At 28.3% G+C, this 17,164-nt stretch overlaps 1 protein-coding gene across 1 annotated transcript in view; it reads right to left on the bottom strand.

The window, feature by feature from the left end:
* LOC114129106 (homeotic protein antennapedia-like) overlaps nt 1-1,130 on the bottom strand; it is a 183,471-nt gene extending 182,341 nt beyond the window's left edge. Inside the window, exon 1 of the mRNA XM_050197159.1 lies at nt 871-1,130. The gene's annotated coding sequence lies outside the window, so the exon portion shown is untranslated. The remainder of the gene's footprint in view (nt 1-870) is intronic.
* Between the last annotated feature and the right edge of the window lie 16,034 nt (nt 1,131-17,164).

The raw sequence follows: 17,164 nt of genomic DNA, 5'->3' as shown, positions 1-17,164 counted from the left end.
CCGGATTCCGATACTGTCGGGACCGGATAGTACGCAGTTTGTGCAGCGTATTGCAGGTACACACACCCGTTCGAAAGTTACAGGCGACGCTATTTGAATTTTCAACGAATGTCGTTAATCGAAAATATTTTACAATAACAAACCATTATCGATTCTTCGAAACTATATACTATACTTATAATTAATGCGACGACGGCGGCGTATTTCGTATCGCGCGAAGACACCACAGCTTTAAACATTTTAGGCAGCCTATCTGACCAGCTGTAGGTCGTACGCGGAATGAACGCTTAAATGATTAGGTGACATTTTGTTTTTATGAATATCCTTAATACCTCGGACATATTTAGTTAACTATAAATCATTATATGACGTAAAATAACGTACAATTGTGTATCCTTTTGGACTATAGAATACGGTGTAAAATGAAAATAAAAATAATATAAATTGTTTTTGCTATAAAAAACTAGACATCGGGAATCTCTATTTTCTAATATTGTCTCATGTCAAGTACCTACCTATATCGACGTCAGTTTTTTTTTAAGACACTCATAATTATGCAACTTACTTTTACATCAAAAAATGATAAATTAAAAATTTGTTATAAATATTTTTTAAAGTTATTTCATTATATAACTTAAAATACGGCCGAAGGGGGGGGGGTTCTAAAGCCCCTTAGCCCCTCCCTCAGATCCACGCCTGAACACGTATACGGTACCTAACAAGTTTAATAAATTTCAACTCAACAGTTTCGATACCGCTAGATTGTGCAAAGATCCCTCTTTTTATAACCGGATGATAAGTACAAGATATCGGGTTATAAGCGTGTAGTTTAGATTTTTAGGTATAAGCTCAGAAAATAAAATCACCTACCGGTATAGTTTAGTTAGCTATTTTTTTCGACTCGGAATCTCAGCTGTAATGGCAGCAGCCTGCAGCTGATTCTGCAGTTTTCGGGGGATGGCAATTTTTCTTCACATAGAGTGAATACGCGACCTTAACACTTTTTGTTCTTTGTTAACCACGAAAAAAATACAGTACAAAACGAATAAACGCACTTACACGACAACCATCTGGTTTTCGTAAATGGTATCCAAAATTCACATACGATATGTGTCACATTCGACCCGACGAAAACGAACGAACTGGTTAGCGATTACTATTTAACGATCAACTGAAAGGCGACGGCAATCGCCCGGCCGCGATCGACGAAATAGGGTTTTTCCGACAACGATGGCAATAACAAGATATTTTTCTAAGAATTGTTTTTACAGTTATTATAATGATCTGTGATTGGGTACTTGATTTATATTCGGCACTGTGCTTGCGCATGGTTTAGACCATAAACCGTTTTATTTCCCGTAGATGTTTACCCATATTTACTGAAACCGTGGTACCCAAAACGTAAGACCTCCTTGAATAGTAAAATTTCTTAGAAATAATTAATAATTTTTGTAGATAGTAAAACGCTATAGGGGTAAAAGAATTCAAATCGATGTTTACGTAATAAAATAATATAAATCATTGTACGACAACGTTAAATATTAATATTATTTTACTGCAGTAAAAATATGTTTATTTTCGATTGCTAAAATACTCTTTTATTCTCTCCCTATACGTCTTCTGCCGCCAATGTATTCTATATCTGATGAATCTGATGTCTGATGATATTACAATAGTATTTCACAATACATTTGGTTATTTGTAAATCAAACGCGCCAATTCAGTGGACCAAGAAAGAGTATTAGCAACATGAGGTAAGTGGTAGTTTACACGTATACAATATCTTGTAATTCTTAAATAATAATTATCCTAATCGAAACATATCATAATGATCGACTTGGCGACATTATACGCGTTTGATCCGCGTAGAGGACGTGTCGCGTTATCGAATTGCACAAAATCCCACGTCAATGCCTATTACTTCATAATATATTATTATGTACGTGAAAAAGGGTTGAAACATCGCGGATTATATATACATTTATAATTGAGATTCATTCGCGTCTTGCGAACACGGTTTTTACGACTGGCTGGATTTCCTGCACGGAAAATCGGTAACTGGAAACGTCGAAAGAAATATCGTTCGGTCTTGCCTTTATCGCCATCTTATGCTCGTTCCTAATTTATTGTATCGGACCGAGCTTCGCCGAGTTTAGTGTAGTGGTACCTTATACGCCATTCACCGCGCACTGTAGCCGTCCGCCAACCACGCGAAAAACCCTCTCGCAAAACAATACTTTTCGCCCGCCACCGCCGCGTCCTGCTGACAGGATAAAAATTCTCGGGGTTTTTATTATCATCGTTATTGTCATTATTATTACTATTACGCCATTGTCACGAGATGTTTTGCGACGTTTTTTTTTTGTGTTAATACTGTACATGTTATTGTACCAATAAATATCGTAATATTCGTAAACCACCCGTATTACGTGTTTACAGAGAAAATCATTAACTATTTTCACCCCGGTACCAGTGTGCACGCAGACAATAGTTTTTGAAAATGTTATCGTTCGGTAGGAGTTAGCAAATAACAAACGTTTCCGCGTCATATTTTATTTATGTCACTGTGCCACTTTTACAGCTTCTGTATTTGGTCGAGTTTCACGCGCGAATGTATAAATTATACATAAATATATATTATTCATATATTTATTGGTACTTAGGTATATCTATCTAATTTATTTACATATATATATAGGACTTAAAGTTTTGACAAGGCGTTTTTATCACATAATAGTTTATACTATTTAAAGGCAAATATAAATTCGTATTTGTTTTGAGGGTTTGGACGTGTTTTAATCTCAACAATCGATTTATTCAGAAAATTTGTCTGAAATGTATAAATATTTTGTGGTATAACAATTATTTAACAGCATAAATCCATTTATACTTTTCATACTATGACATTGTAGGTATTTTTTTATAATATGTTTTCTATAGCAGGGAAAATACGGTTATAACACGATTCCACATAATTTTAAATGCGATGTCATAGAATTAATTACTCTTGTTATTATAAACGGTAATTTTTGAACATTTTTATTTTTTCTCGATTAGTCTGTAAAACGTCCATGTACTTTCATCTAGAGGCTACTTTATTGCTATAAATATAAAGTTTAATGGCATGATATTTGATGCTATATTCAGTATTGGATACAATTATACTAAACAGGTAATAACTAATTTTTAGTTATAAAATTCACAAAAAAAAATGATCAGCTATTATTTATTAATTTAAACGTTTTATCGAGATTTTTGTTATATGCTTTTGTCGTTTTTTCGTTATACACTAGAGCAGCAGAGGTTCCCAACATTTTTAGTTGTGCGGACCAACAATTTTGTAAAAAAAAGTCTTTGAAGCCCACAACTATATACGTATTCATATAATTATAGTATATTATAGTATGAGATAAAACTGCATTCAACAGTTCGATACCATCAAATGTACTCTTATTGAACACTACAGTTGTTAATATTAATTAAATATTATTATAACCAGAAATATTATTAGGTGTATAACAAAATATTAAATTTATTATATAATAATATTATTTTAAATATTTATATCTATAATATTTATAATATTTAATATTATATGATTCACGGCCCAGTACCAGAAATATTATTAGGTGTATAACAAAATATATTTATTATATAATAATATTATTTTAAATATATATATTATATAATATTTATAATATTTAATATGATTCACGGCCCAATACCATGCTGCTCGCGGCCCACGAGTGGGCCGTGGCCTGTGGGTTGAGAACCGCTCCACTAGAGCGATTTTGACGCGCGATAAAAACGTGCGTGTATCGCCCGAGTAACGCGCGTTACCCGGTGCCAAAATCACACTATCAGTCTAATATGGCCCTTACAATAATTTATATTTTGTTTTCGAAATGGCAACGTTGTATTTAAAATTATACAGAGTCGTGTATGTTTATCAGTGGCTATTAAAATCAACACGATTCCGAACATATTTTGTGGAATCGCTCTCCACAGTAAAATATTGCAGATATTCCGTGAAACGTAATTGTTTCTCGATCAAACGTCGTAATCGGCAGAGTACGATTACACGCATTTTAACTCTTTGTTTATACGGTTGCGTATGAAATTAGATGCAACGTTGTCAAACTTTATCAGTTGTTATTAATATACTGTATACCTGGGATTGGGAATCTCATCGGGGTGTCGCGGCACTCTAGGGTTCCACGAAATTATTTGAAATATATTTTTCATTATATTACTTATGCAATGATAATTAAAAATAAAAATGTATAATTAATGTTCAATATTTAAAAGTTTGATTTATAAAATGTTATATGTGAATATACTATAATATATCTTATTACTTTTGCTTATACTTATATGCACTGCTAAATAAAGCCCAAGTAGTCTATAGGATGCCTCTGAATTTTTAGAAAATGACTAAGGGTGCAGTAAATCAAAAAAAGTCGGGAACCTCTGCTGTAGACATTCACTGTTTCCCTTTCCAAACTTAAATTATAGCAAATTTAATTTTCCAATTTAAAAAATAAATATAAAATTTTAACACTGCAAAAAAATAAGTAGACTAACACACCTGAAATAGACTATTGATAGTATAGACTATAAACACATAGGTACGCAATTATAGTTAGGTATATTCGTACATGTATGGGAATTTACAGTAAAGATAATACCTAATTCTGATTCAATATAAAAGTATATTATCTAAAATATAACCAATTAATTCTTAATGTTGGGAAGTTTGTCTGGTATTAGCAGTAATAAGTAATAAGTAATCATCCATAACAACGCACTTATATGTTTGACAACGTTGCTTAAAAGTAAAAATAATATAGTGTGCACTGCACAATCGTAGGTCTAAAAAGGTACCGCCGATAAGGACCTCGCACAATTGTATCGCGACCAACGTAATTCAGTGGATAAAACTGATACAAATATTTTCGGTTAGCAGAACTAATCGTTACTGAAAACAAGATTATATAAATCATTGGTATTTCTAAATATTGACACAATAAGTACCAATTCGTCCTTGAATACTAAAAACAAATTTCACGGTTAACATTTTGTGTCCTTTTTATTTCAAAACACATTTAACTTGGTTTAAACGAAAACCGTAACCAAATTGTATTTATTGAATTTTTTCTAAAAGAATTTGTTAGTATTTATTATTAAAAATTTAATTACGGTTTTGGATTTATGTAGTCTCATTGAATGTGTTTATTGAAGATTTTTCTCTCAAATGAAATGTGATTCATAGAAAACAAATCATTTGAAATCTTTATTCATGCAATTTTGCTGCATACATTTTATATAGAAAACCCTATCCTTAATAATAAAATACATCATTGGCGATAAAAACTTATGTAAATAATTAATTTATAGCTTGTATTATGACATTCGTATAGGCGGTTATTGAGGGTCTTGAGGGGAAGGGGTCGCTTAAGCCTTTTTAAAACGTAATCAAGCCACACCAGACGGTTGAAGAATCTAAAAAAATGTGTACATGGATAAGACAAACCCCTCTCGCACAATTGTGATCAATTATCCGTTTATGACCATTCGTGTTTACTATACCTATTAATATGTTATATTAATGTTAATAACATATAAATTTTATTATATTTTAAATACAATAATTCTTTGCTGCAGAAAATACTTATTTCCTCAAAAAGTCCTTACTTATACAAATTTAAATTTTCACGAAATATTATTAAAAAAAGTCTAAGATATCATATTTTATATTGACTATATATTTTCACATACTACTTGTTTGTTGGTGAAACTGCTATTAATGTTTGTATTTTAGATTCTGAACAAAGTGATGAATGTATTTTATTATGATATTTTAAAATTTAATTTAATTTAATACAGAAGGTCGTATTATGAATAATATAAATGAATTACATAATAACTTAACTTGTTAATGTACAATTGTGTAAACACAATTAATTTAATCATTTTTATGTACCTATATAAAAATTATTACATTAATAAATTGAAGTATATTGAATCTTTTTATTACATGTTTATAAAAACAACGAGATTTAATATGAACATTAAATTTAGTACATTAATTTTATTAATTACAGTAAAATCCCAATTCCCGATGATCAGAGATAGATAGGGTTCAATTACTTCTGGTTATCAAATATGAGATGAAGTTATAACCTATTGAGTTATTGTTGTGACTCCATCTCACTTTTAAGATTAACCTAATATTATAATTATAGAAAAACAATAATTATTACTATAACTTTTAACTTTTATATTTTATTTAAATTTAATTAGGTACATAGCAACTATTTACATGCAATTTAAATAAATTTCAAATTTTAATAAATGACGTAATTCAGTTTACTTTATTGAGCGATGCACGATGCACTAACCTATAAAAAAAAAAAATACAATAAATACAACTTTTGTACTTTTATACTTCTGTAACCTTATACTCGTTCAAATATCATACACATGTTAAGTTAATTTAATCAAAAATAACACAAAATTCCTTGTACAAAATTTACTATTTATAAAAGAATATTATAATCGAATTTAATTGTGTAATTAATTTTTTTGAAAATATATTGCAGGTGAAGTTATAGTATTATGTATTTAAGTTGAAATATTTTAATAATGCTTTTAAGTAAATAGGAAAACTGTAATTTAAAAAATATTTGATTTGCAATATCGTTTAGGTATATAATAGTAAATATTGTATAATAGAATATACATATTGAAAAAAAAATCATATTATATATGATGTGAGGACATCATAGAAATCGTAACACATCACGCAATTTTTATTATATAGGTAGTATGAATTCATTCTAAAAATTAATAATTATATTCTATTACACATTAAAACTCATATCAGATACAAATACATTCAATAACTTTCAAACAATATTAGAATAGGTAAAAATATTATATAGGTACACGAGTATGCCGTCCTTGGTGTACGTAAGTAATTTTATTCGTTCAGTGCTTAACAATGAAACCTATATAGTATATATGAATAAAACATATTAATCAGGTCAATTATTCCAAATATTTTTATTTCAACAAGTCATATAGTATTATTGATAATAAATGATAGTGACAAGCTTTGAATTATAATTTTGTTTTCTTCATATTATGTGTTGTATCTATACATGTCGATATCATAATTATTTATGATAAATTTACATTTTTGATACTGAAAAAAAATAATATAGTATATACAATGAGTATTTTTATTTCATTTTTATGTCTGTTATCACTTAGTTTAAGGTAGAAAAATGCATCTAATTCGAATTTTATTGGGTAAAAATAAAAAATTCACAATTTGAAATTAACGACGAAGGGGAAAAATAAGAAAAAAAGACTTGAATTTTTCATTTAATGTTTTCATTTTGTATGGACATTTAATATGCATTATTATTTAAAATATATTAACTTAGATACTTACTACACTCAAGGTATACTTTACAGCACAGCGATTTTCTCGGTTATTTTTTATATTTTACTATATTTTCTATTGTTCGATAGTCGTTACTTATATTTCATCTATGTCTTTATATAAAAAATGTTTAATTTTATTTTTTTGTCATATTAATAAATAATAAAACTAAAAAGCATAAAACATAATAAAAATGAAATTGTATTTCTTAAGTTTTTTTAAGTTTTTTTTTTTTTAACTTGAAGCTATACCTAATGTTAGTTTATTTAAACAAATTGAATTATTAACATATTGAGTTAATATAAAAAATAATTGTTGCTTAAAAATGAAATACATATACGTCATACAACAATTTTATTATTAAATTAAATACTCGTTAAACAATTCAATACAATATTATATAGTTATAAACTAATTGTTAACTATGTATAAAGTATTATATTTTTATTTTTAACCATAATTTATCTATAAAATTTTACCATTTTATTACACTTATATACAGTATATCACAGTAAACATGCGGTCCATTTTAATGTTATATAGCCAATTTCAGATGCCATACAGAACGATGTATTGACCCCAACAATAATTACTAACGCGTCACGGAAAAAAAGAATAATGTGAATGGTACTATATTATATACATATACCTGCTTAAACGAGTACTTTGGATGCGACTCTCGTGCGTGAACGTTGGCAGGAATTCTTTTTCCATATAATATAATGCGGTGCAAATAACACCGGCGCCGGAAGGGATGTTGCGGGTAGAAAGGGTGGCTGGGTGAAAGAAGATAGATAACATGACTCCCGGAACACAACGGGCTTCTTGAATATTTCGAATGCAATCCGGTAGTTTATCATTTCTAGGAGGGGACGGGTGTAACATATAGATGATAAAAAAAAAGTAAAATAAAAAATTGGTAGAGGCGCCCCAGTTTTTCTCCGCTGCATTGTTGGAGATGGGCGAATAAATCTCCAGGATCAAAAACGCGCTTGCGCTGCCCGGCGACGACCCGAACGTGATAAAGTGCCCCGAAGGCTTTTATTTTATCTTAAATTTCTCGAGACGCAGTTTCCCTTACGCGTATAATATATATATATATAACAGCTAGTGGTGGTATATGTATACAGGCTGTAGCACGTCCGCTCTTGTCTTCTACCCATCTTTCTCGAACTCCCACCCTCTCACCATCATTCCGTCCATCTATCTTTTACTCGAATTCTTTCTATCTCTGTGTTTATTTATAATACACGACGGCTACGAGAGGACTATAGGGGTAAAAATGGTTCTACCCGTTTGTCTGGGCTGTCTGTACTGGCTGGCCACCGGTTTTTATATTGTTTTATTGCCCCCCGATACTGTAACGATCCCTTTGGTCCTCTTCGTAGAAAAAAAAACAAGTAGGAAAAGAGACTGAAGGGAAAAAATTATTGCGCACGGACACAGAGTTATGGAGGGCAATTTCGGATGCGTCCGAGTTCCGGTATAGGACGACCTCTGCGTTCGGGTAACCCTGCAGCTGTATATGGACCTTTTTAGGCTCTCGATTTAATATTTATGTGCTCTGTTGGCAGATTTGTGTTGGTGAATGTCCGTTTTATTCCAAGCCCTATTGTATATGGTATGTCTTTTACGTGATGAAGTTTATACAAATAATATACCATTGCGAAATTTAATATTTATTTGGCAATAACTTTACAATAATAATAAATTCGTAAGTGATCGCATTGGTATAGGTGTGTACTGTGTATGTTAAGATTTAGAAACATAATAATATGTTATAATAAAATGTTATCATCGTATAAACGATATTATACTTAGATGGCACAAGAGAAAAAATAATATTAAAAGTAAAAACTATTTTTATCCTAAATATTTATCAAAAAATGTATTTTTTCTCCAATGCTGAAAGTTATTGGTGTATGGAGGAACATAAATATATCGTAAAAACTATAACATTGAATCTTGTTTTATAACATTTTTATTTTCAATAGTAATTCATATATAATTTAATTTAAATCCAAATATTTCGATATTAAAAATTTAAGTATACATTGTAGAAACTTTCAGTGATCTTTTTTAAGAATAAAGTTTTTATTGTTATATCGCTTAATAAATTTGTAATACATTAAACAAAATTAATATAATTATACATCTATACTTAATATTTAAATAAATTTCATGTTTATACTTTAAGACTATTAGAAATTATTATTAATTTAATAAACATATTTAATAACAGTTATCTAGGTTTAGTAAATAGTATAAGTTAGATGTACATTTTACATTAAGGAAATACAGAATATATCTGTAAATTGCTTTAAATCTTATTCTCTAATAATACTTATGCAATAGATGATTGTATATAATAAATAAAATAGTATTTTGTTTATAGTTATTATTGTTAGTAGAGAATTACTGCTGTTTATTGAATTTGATTCAATAAATATATTATACGTATAATGTACATAGTATAATAATAAGTATTTGGGAATCCAAAAGAGTCATCTAAAACTAATTAATAAAAATAATATGTAAACAATACACAGTAACAATATTAATTTATCTACGTTATTTTCTCTAAATAGTCAATAAGAAACACAGTATACTATCCTAATGGCTAATATTCTATGTATAACAATGTAATAGGTACCGTATGTTAATATACATTATTACTTACCGAGCAATAATTGTTAAATTTATGTTTAAAATTTAAATATTTATTTTAATAAACCTATATCAGGAACAAAATTGTTTGGTTAAGTCAACTCATTTTCGATTATTATGTTTCAGTATTTCATGATACTGATTCATTTTATTACCTACACATAACTTTCAAATAATTTTTTTTTTTATCATTCAAAGTATTAAAATATAGTAGATATAATACGAAATATACAATGCTTAATCATTGAAACAATGTAAACACTATCAATTGAATAACGATTTTAGTTTTTAAAAATCTTTAATTATCACTCTTTAAAAGTTTAAATAATCAGAAAATTGCTGTACTTACCTATCTACCTATTCAAAAATAATGATTACATAATTGATTATACGAATTTATATATAAATTGTTGTATAGGTACCTGTGGATATTATGTAAACGTAAATTAGATTTCACTAATTTAAACATTTTATTTTATAATATTAACAAATTAATAATTATAATTACCTAAGTGTACTCATTCTGTAAAAGAATATTATTATGTCTCAACAATTTTTGTTTTCGACTACAGTATGATAAGTCAGTACACTTAAAATAATCTTTACGGACATTTTACATTAGAGTTATATGAATTACATTGGTGTGTTCCAAATCGTTTTAGACCAACTCCACTGCGGTGGGTGCTTGGCATGAATAAATGTACAAATGTGGTAATAAATTAAGATTTATTTCTTTAAGCCATAAAATATATACACTTCGTTTAATCTTACAGCAGGTATCTTTACGCGGCGATTGTATCGATTTTAAAATATTATTTGACTTTCTATGCGGTTTGTAATGCATTAAAAAGCTCGGATAAATTATTACCATTACCGTAGAAATAAAAAATATTCCAAATAACTTATTTTCGTGTGAGCACGGCGTTATAACCATTGGGGCGCGGGATTTATTAGATAAAAGATGTATTGTGTGACTATAGTATGCATCTATCTAGCATCATACAGTTAGTATGCATAACCTAAAGGTTAAGTCCTAAGAAAATACATTCAAAACATGTTTGATGGGATTAATATATAACGTATCATATAATAATGTACGTGCGCCTGTATTGTATTTCAGGGTATATTTCGAGAAAAATATTATATAAAACTGATTTTCTCCCCATTTAGCGGGTTGGTCGTGTATCTATAATATATTGTATAATATATATATATGGCGTGTATCTGAGGGATTTTCGGTAGAAATGTAATTATTATTATTTCCCGTTGACGGGCTTTGCCGATAAGAGAATAAAGGTCATTGGGCGTTGCGGCGACAGCGGACACGGGAAGTCGGGAAACAGCGGCGGCGGGGAAGAAAAGAAACCCATAAATAAATAAGAGAAAAAAGCCAAACTGGAATCAAGATGAAGGGCAGAGAGCCGGCGAAACGTGGCCCGGTCCAATATATCAGCGCCTGCAATGCGGGATTTCAAAGCCTAGTTGATTTATATCGCAAAAGTTGAACTTTTCGAACAGGACTTTCGATATATCTTCCGGAGCTTTTTTTTTATGTATTTCGCTCTGTTCGGTTACGATACGATGCTTATTTATACAATATATATGTATATAATATATATTGTGTTTATAATAATATAACGAGTGCACGCCGATAACACTGCTGCAGATGCGACGTGCTCACTTGATGCAGTTTTATTTTAATAATAATATTATATTGTAGTTATTAAAAACAGCTGCTGCAACTACTAAATCTCCTCGATCCTTCGTGCATTTTTAAAAATACGACATAACAGTCGAAAAAATTATAAGAATATATTGATTTTATATTAATCATACGAGTATTTGCCATAAAAATATACTGACTAAAAACTATCATGGTTGGCCTACTGTATGCATGTATTGAACTAGATGTATTAATTTATAACATAATATAACTGCTAAGCAAAATGTTTTATGATTACCGTGACCTCAAATTAAACTTAATATCTGAAAACGAAAATCTACTATCTAGTCGAATAGATTTAATTACATAAATTTAGTATGGAGTTCGCCAAACCATAAAGTATATTGTTTGTTTAATAAACTTCCTTGCCAATAATATAATACTCATGCTATTATGTTAATGTTATACAATATACCTACAACTATACTATGGGCGTCGTTAATATTCTGAACATTATGGCTATACTTGGTCAATCAAATAATTTTCAAATTATACTTTTTTACAAAAATTATCTCCCAAAAAACTAATCGTATTAAAATTATTAAAGAAACTTAAAAAAAAGAATAGTAAGTTATTCCCGTGACTTTTAGATACGTAAATATAATGTTGCTAATTTTTATATCAAATTATATTTATACAATAAAATATGATATAAAAATTAAACTTAAAATATTAATGGATTAAATGATAAAAAAACAACAATTTATTCTGATACAAAGTTTTGAACGTAAACATATAAAACTTTGACAAGCATCAATATTCGATCCAATAGATAAATAAAACTTGTAAGAATAGTTCTCTGCGTATATTATTATAAGTAGATATAAAATATGTTTGCTCAAACGAGTTTGAAATTATATCGTCAAAATCAAAATTGTTGTCGTCGGAATAACGAATACACCAATTCAAATAGTAATTTTTCATATTTTTCGATTGGAATACCGAAATAGTTATTTATACATGTGTTTAGCCGACCACCGTGATTAATCGAGTTGTGGATTCAACTTCTTGCGGTCTTAATTTCGGCCGTTTGTGACAATAAATCATAATGGCAATGTAACTTGTTCAACACTTGTGTCCCTCGTATCTATCGTCTGCCACACATAGCAAACCATTATAATTCACTCTAAATCATTACTATTATAAAATATCATCTAATTAGAAACTGGTTTTTTTTTATTATTATTATTAGTGGCCGCGACCGACCGTGGTAACACCATTATTGCCTCATATTATACTCTAGCATACAATATTATATTATTTAGTCGGAGGGATTCAAAATTTATAGCTATATGATGTAGGATCGTATATAGATATCAAGAAAAAACGAAATATTTTTGGCACTACTATACAATATTTGTACTATTGAACACATTTTGTTAGACAGTTTATTCAAGTTCGCCTATACTGTATACTATTTGTTCTGAAAGTCAGTTCAAATTCTAAAACACGTAATTTTAAAATGAATAATTCATTAAAAGTAAGCAACCAACCGTAAACAAAACACTGCGAAGATGCATCATCAATAAAATTTCAAATGCGCCACTTCGATGAACCGTAAACTATGTCGTACAATGTGCATCGATAAAATTAATGCTGGATTCGAAAATGCTTTCGATGGAATAGTATAATCGAAAAATACAAACGGAAGTAGAAGTATAAAAGTAAGACGCTGAATTATTATAATTAAATAAATGCTTTATAATTGTATCATATATTTAATATTTAATTAAGTGTCCTTTAAATAATCTTTAAAACATCATTATATTTTTGAATCATTTTTTAATGTTATTTGTTATTAACAAAACAATAATATACATAAAACAAATTTTAAATAATAAATGAATGTTTACCTTTTACTTGGGATATAGTTAAAAATATATTATATGCATTGATATGAACTAATTTTTTTTTTTACTCATTAAGCTAATTTTTTAAGCTAATTACTAATTTTAAATTATTAAAAATTTGAATTTTCGCATATGGTATAAATTTAATAAAATACAATTCCATTAACATTCTCAATACAAAATAAACTGAAATATTTAAACATTACAAATACAAATAATATAAATTATTTTGTATTATCTCATTATAGTATAAGAAAATGAGAACATAAAAACTAAGGAATTGTAAAAGATCTTAAAAAAATTAAAAATAATTAATACGCTAACGAATTCACATTTGATAAAAATAAAATCGTAATCGTTTTTACAACTTAAAGTAGGTTTCAAATTTACCACATATTATAATTATTAAGTAGATCACTGTATTTATTGTGTAACAATATTATTTATTAATTTTATTTATTTATTTATTATTATTTTTTATTTATTTGGATCAAACGATAAAACATTGAACACAAAAAATATTTCAATTAAAGGATTTGGGTTTTTTTTTAAAATATTGTACATTATATAGGTTATATTTAAATTATAAATGATATAGGTTAGGCATTAAAATATAAAATTAAACTTTAAACACCTATAAATATAAAAATATTGTGACTAGAACTTCTGATATATTTAAGATGTTACAAAAACAACTTCCAAGAAACTGTGTATGAAATTGTAAAGCTTTGTTACCAAAAAATATGAATGTTAAAATAAAAATTTAATGCGTTATTAATAATTATTATGAATTATAAATATAAATATAATAATTATATTATGTATATAATTTATGACTAACAATTCAACTACAGACAATTCACAATTTTTCTTATTAATTCAGATAATATTAGCTATTATGAAGTGCGATTTAACTTTACTAGTTTACTGAATGCATTTCTGAACATTTACATACGAATATATACGTAATTCAAAGTTTATAATCCGAGAGTTGTTAAGTATAAGTTTATTTATTAGTCAACGATTTATAGATTTTTTTATTATGCATACATTATTAAAATCTGAAAGTTTTTTTTCAGAATCAACTCAACTACAATTGCTTTTAAATTTAATGACGCGCATACTTTAAATGTACTAACTAAGATTTATTCATTTTTAAGCCACTCATTATTCATTATGCAATGGTAAATATATAGAATAGAATAACATTTTTCTTCGTGTTTTTTCTCTAGAAAATTGCTTTTATAATGCTCATGTTCTACGCAAAGAACATGTTTCAAAACACACACAAATTATATACAACTATAAGGAAAGATAAAACTGGAATAATAAAATATAAAAACAAAATCATGTTTTTAATCCAATCCATTAAACGGGTTTTAATTTGAAAATTAATAAATCTTTTGAATGATTTAAAACAAAAACGGTATGTTTTACTTTTTCAAAAAAAAAAATGTTCATAGAATTATTAATGTAATATAATCAAATCATTAGTTTTATTCAAGAATAAGTACGATTCGATATTTATTAGGGCTATTATAATATATTCGTACATAAATGCTATACAAATTATTTGGTATTAATGAGACGCGTTTAATTTCGCATAAAACTGTTGATATTCACGCACGTGTCCTGGGCACATGTAAACGCGCCCGAGGATGTTTTTTACGACCAATTCTAGAGAGGGGTGGATTGTTGTAAAACTAACCAAAACGGATGAGGGATTATATCATGAACTTTGGTTCCAATTTTATTTTCGGAGACACGGCGAGTAGAAAAAAAAGTAACACAGCATAAAAAGCTTTACGAGTATAAAATATAGCGCTCAACCAGGGGGGAAAAATAATGCTCGAACGTTTTGTTGATAAACTTATAAGTAAACTCACTCTGCATTGTTAGGTACATGTTATTATATATATTATAATGTAAAGTTTTCTAGGAAAAGAAAAAATAAACATGTAAAGCAGGCACCAAACTTTTTAATATCCAAAAGTGTGTGTGTATGGGTATATGTGAGTAAGGATCCCTCAAGGCTCTCGAAAACTCTGGTCGTAAATAATCCCTTCAAAGTTGCGCGTTGCCATTGGGTCCCAATGTAACGATAACTCATTGTTATCTCTTGACCTGAGCCCGTCCACCATTATCATTCCTCTTTTCGGTCAGCCTCTGCGTTAACTTCAGCGAGAACTTGAGAAGTCTTATTATATATGAACGTTATTATTATTACTATTACTATTATTATCATCTCGGGGGGCTCTCCTGCCTGCGGAGGTGGTCCGTGACGATAATATTATGGTCCCTCTTCAAATCGAACCCCCAGAGATGACCAACACTTTTGTTGCGTTGTATATTATTACCGTATTGGTAATATCATAATGGCTATATAAGAACATTATTATGTATATTATGTAAATGTACGTAAATAGTTGTAGGTAGATATTTGTATAGACAAGATTTCCCATATACCTATTAATATATTAATTTACAATTCCCGTTTCCTGTCGCTACACTCGATTTTTATTAAATTGTATTGATCTATATCACTTAAAACCTGCCATGACGGAATTTAAAGGATAAATTATTATCCAACCATAATACTGTCTAATGTATAGATGTGTATTTACAAAACTATAAATTAACGGTAAAAACTAAAAAATATAAATGTGTAAATGCAGTTTCCGGTTGTTTTTCGTCGTGATTGAAACAGTAAAGCTTAAAAATAAATTAAATTGAGACACGCCACCTTTATCTATGCCACTTGAAAACACTTTTTATAATTAACAAAAAATTAGTTTAAAATAATAATTTATAATATTACATAATACATCAAATCAGTTTTTAAATGTCGTGCTTATAGTTTTGACTAAGCAAATAGCCATTACTGAATTTTTACTTAAAAGTGATATTTGTAAATTGTTGGTATAGCTTAGCGACATACGAATGATCATGATTATGTTATTATAATATAAATATATTTTACACAAGCATTTCATTTACACTATGATGTCTGTATTATATTCTTTTTTAAGGTTACACATAAATCATGTTTACACATTATTAACACATTTTAAGTTAATCGCATTTATATACCTAATATTATTATTAAAAGAATTAATTAGTAGGTAATCGTCAATCGGCAATGTACACAGCCATTACCAATAACCATTCAATTTATTTTTCCAAAAACATCATTCAATCAAATATTTTAACTGATGAAGCTATAAAGTTATTTTGGAATTTGATACGAGAAACTTCATGTTTACATAATATATTACGTTACACTCCTATTTACAAAATAAAAGTAAATAGATACGTGTTACATCTATTATATTATGTTCCTAATGCAGAGAATGGTTTGTTAGTATATTGTAGTAACGCATTAAGTTTTGTTAAGCATACTTAATATTTATATTATTTAATATTTCGTCTTATAGACTACAAAACTATTTTAAAATAATATAACTTATAGTGTTA

The sequence above is a fragment of the Aphis gossypii genome, chromosome 1 (genome assembly GCF_020184175.1).
Source record: "Aphis gossypii isolate Hap1 chromosome 1, ASM2018417v2, whole genome shotgun sequence".
NCBI lineage: Eukaryota > Metazoa > Arthropoda > Insecta > Hemiptera > Aphididae > Aphis > Aphis gossypii.
The sequence above is the reverse complement of the archived record's forward strand: the minus strand, read 5'-3'. Positions and strand labels throughout refer to the sequence as shown.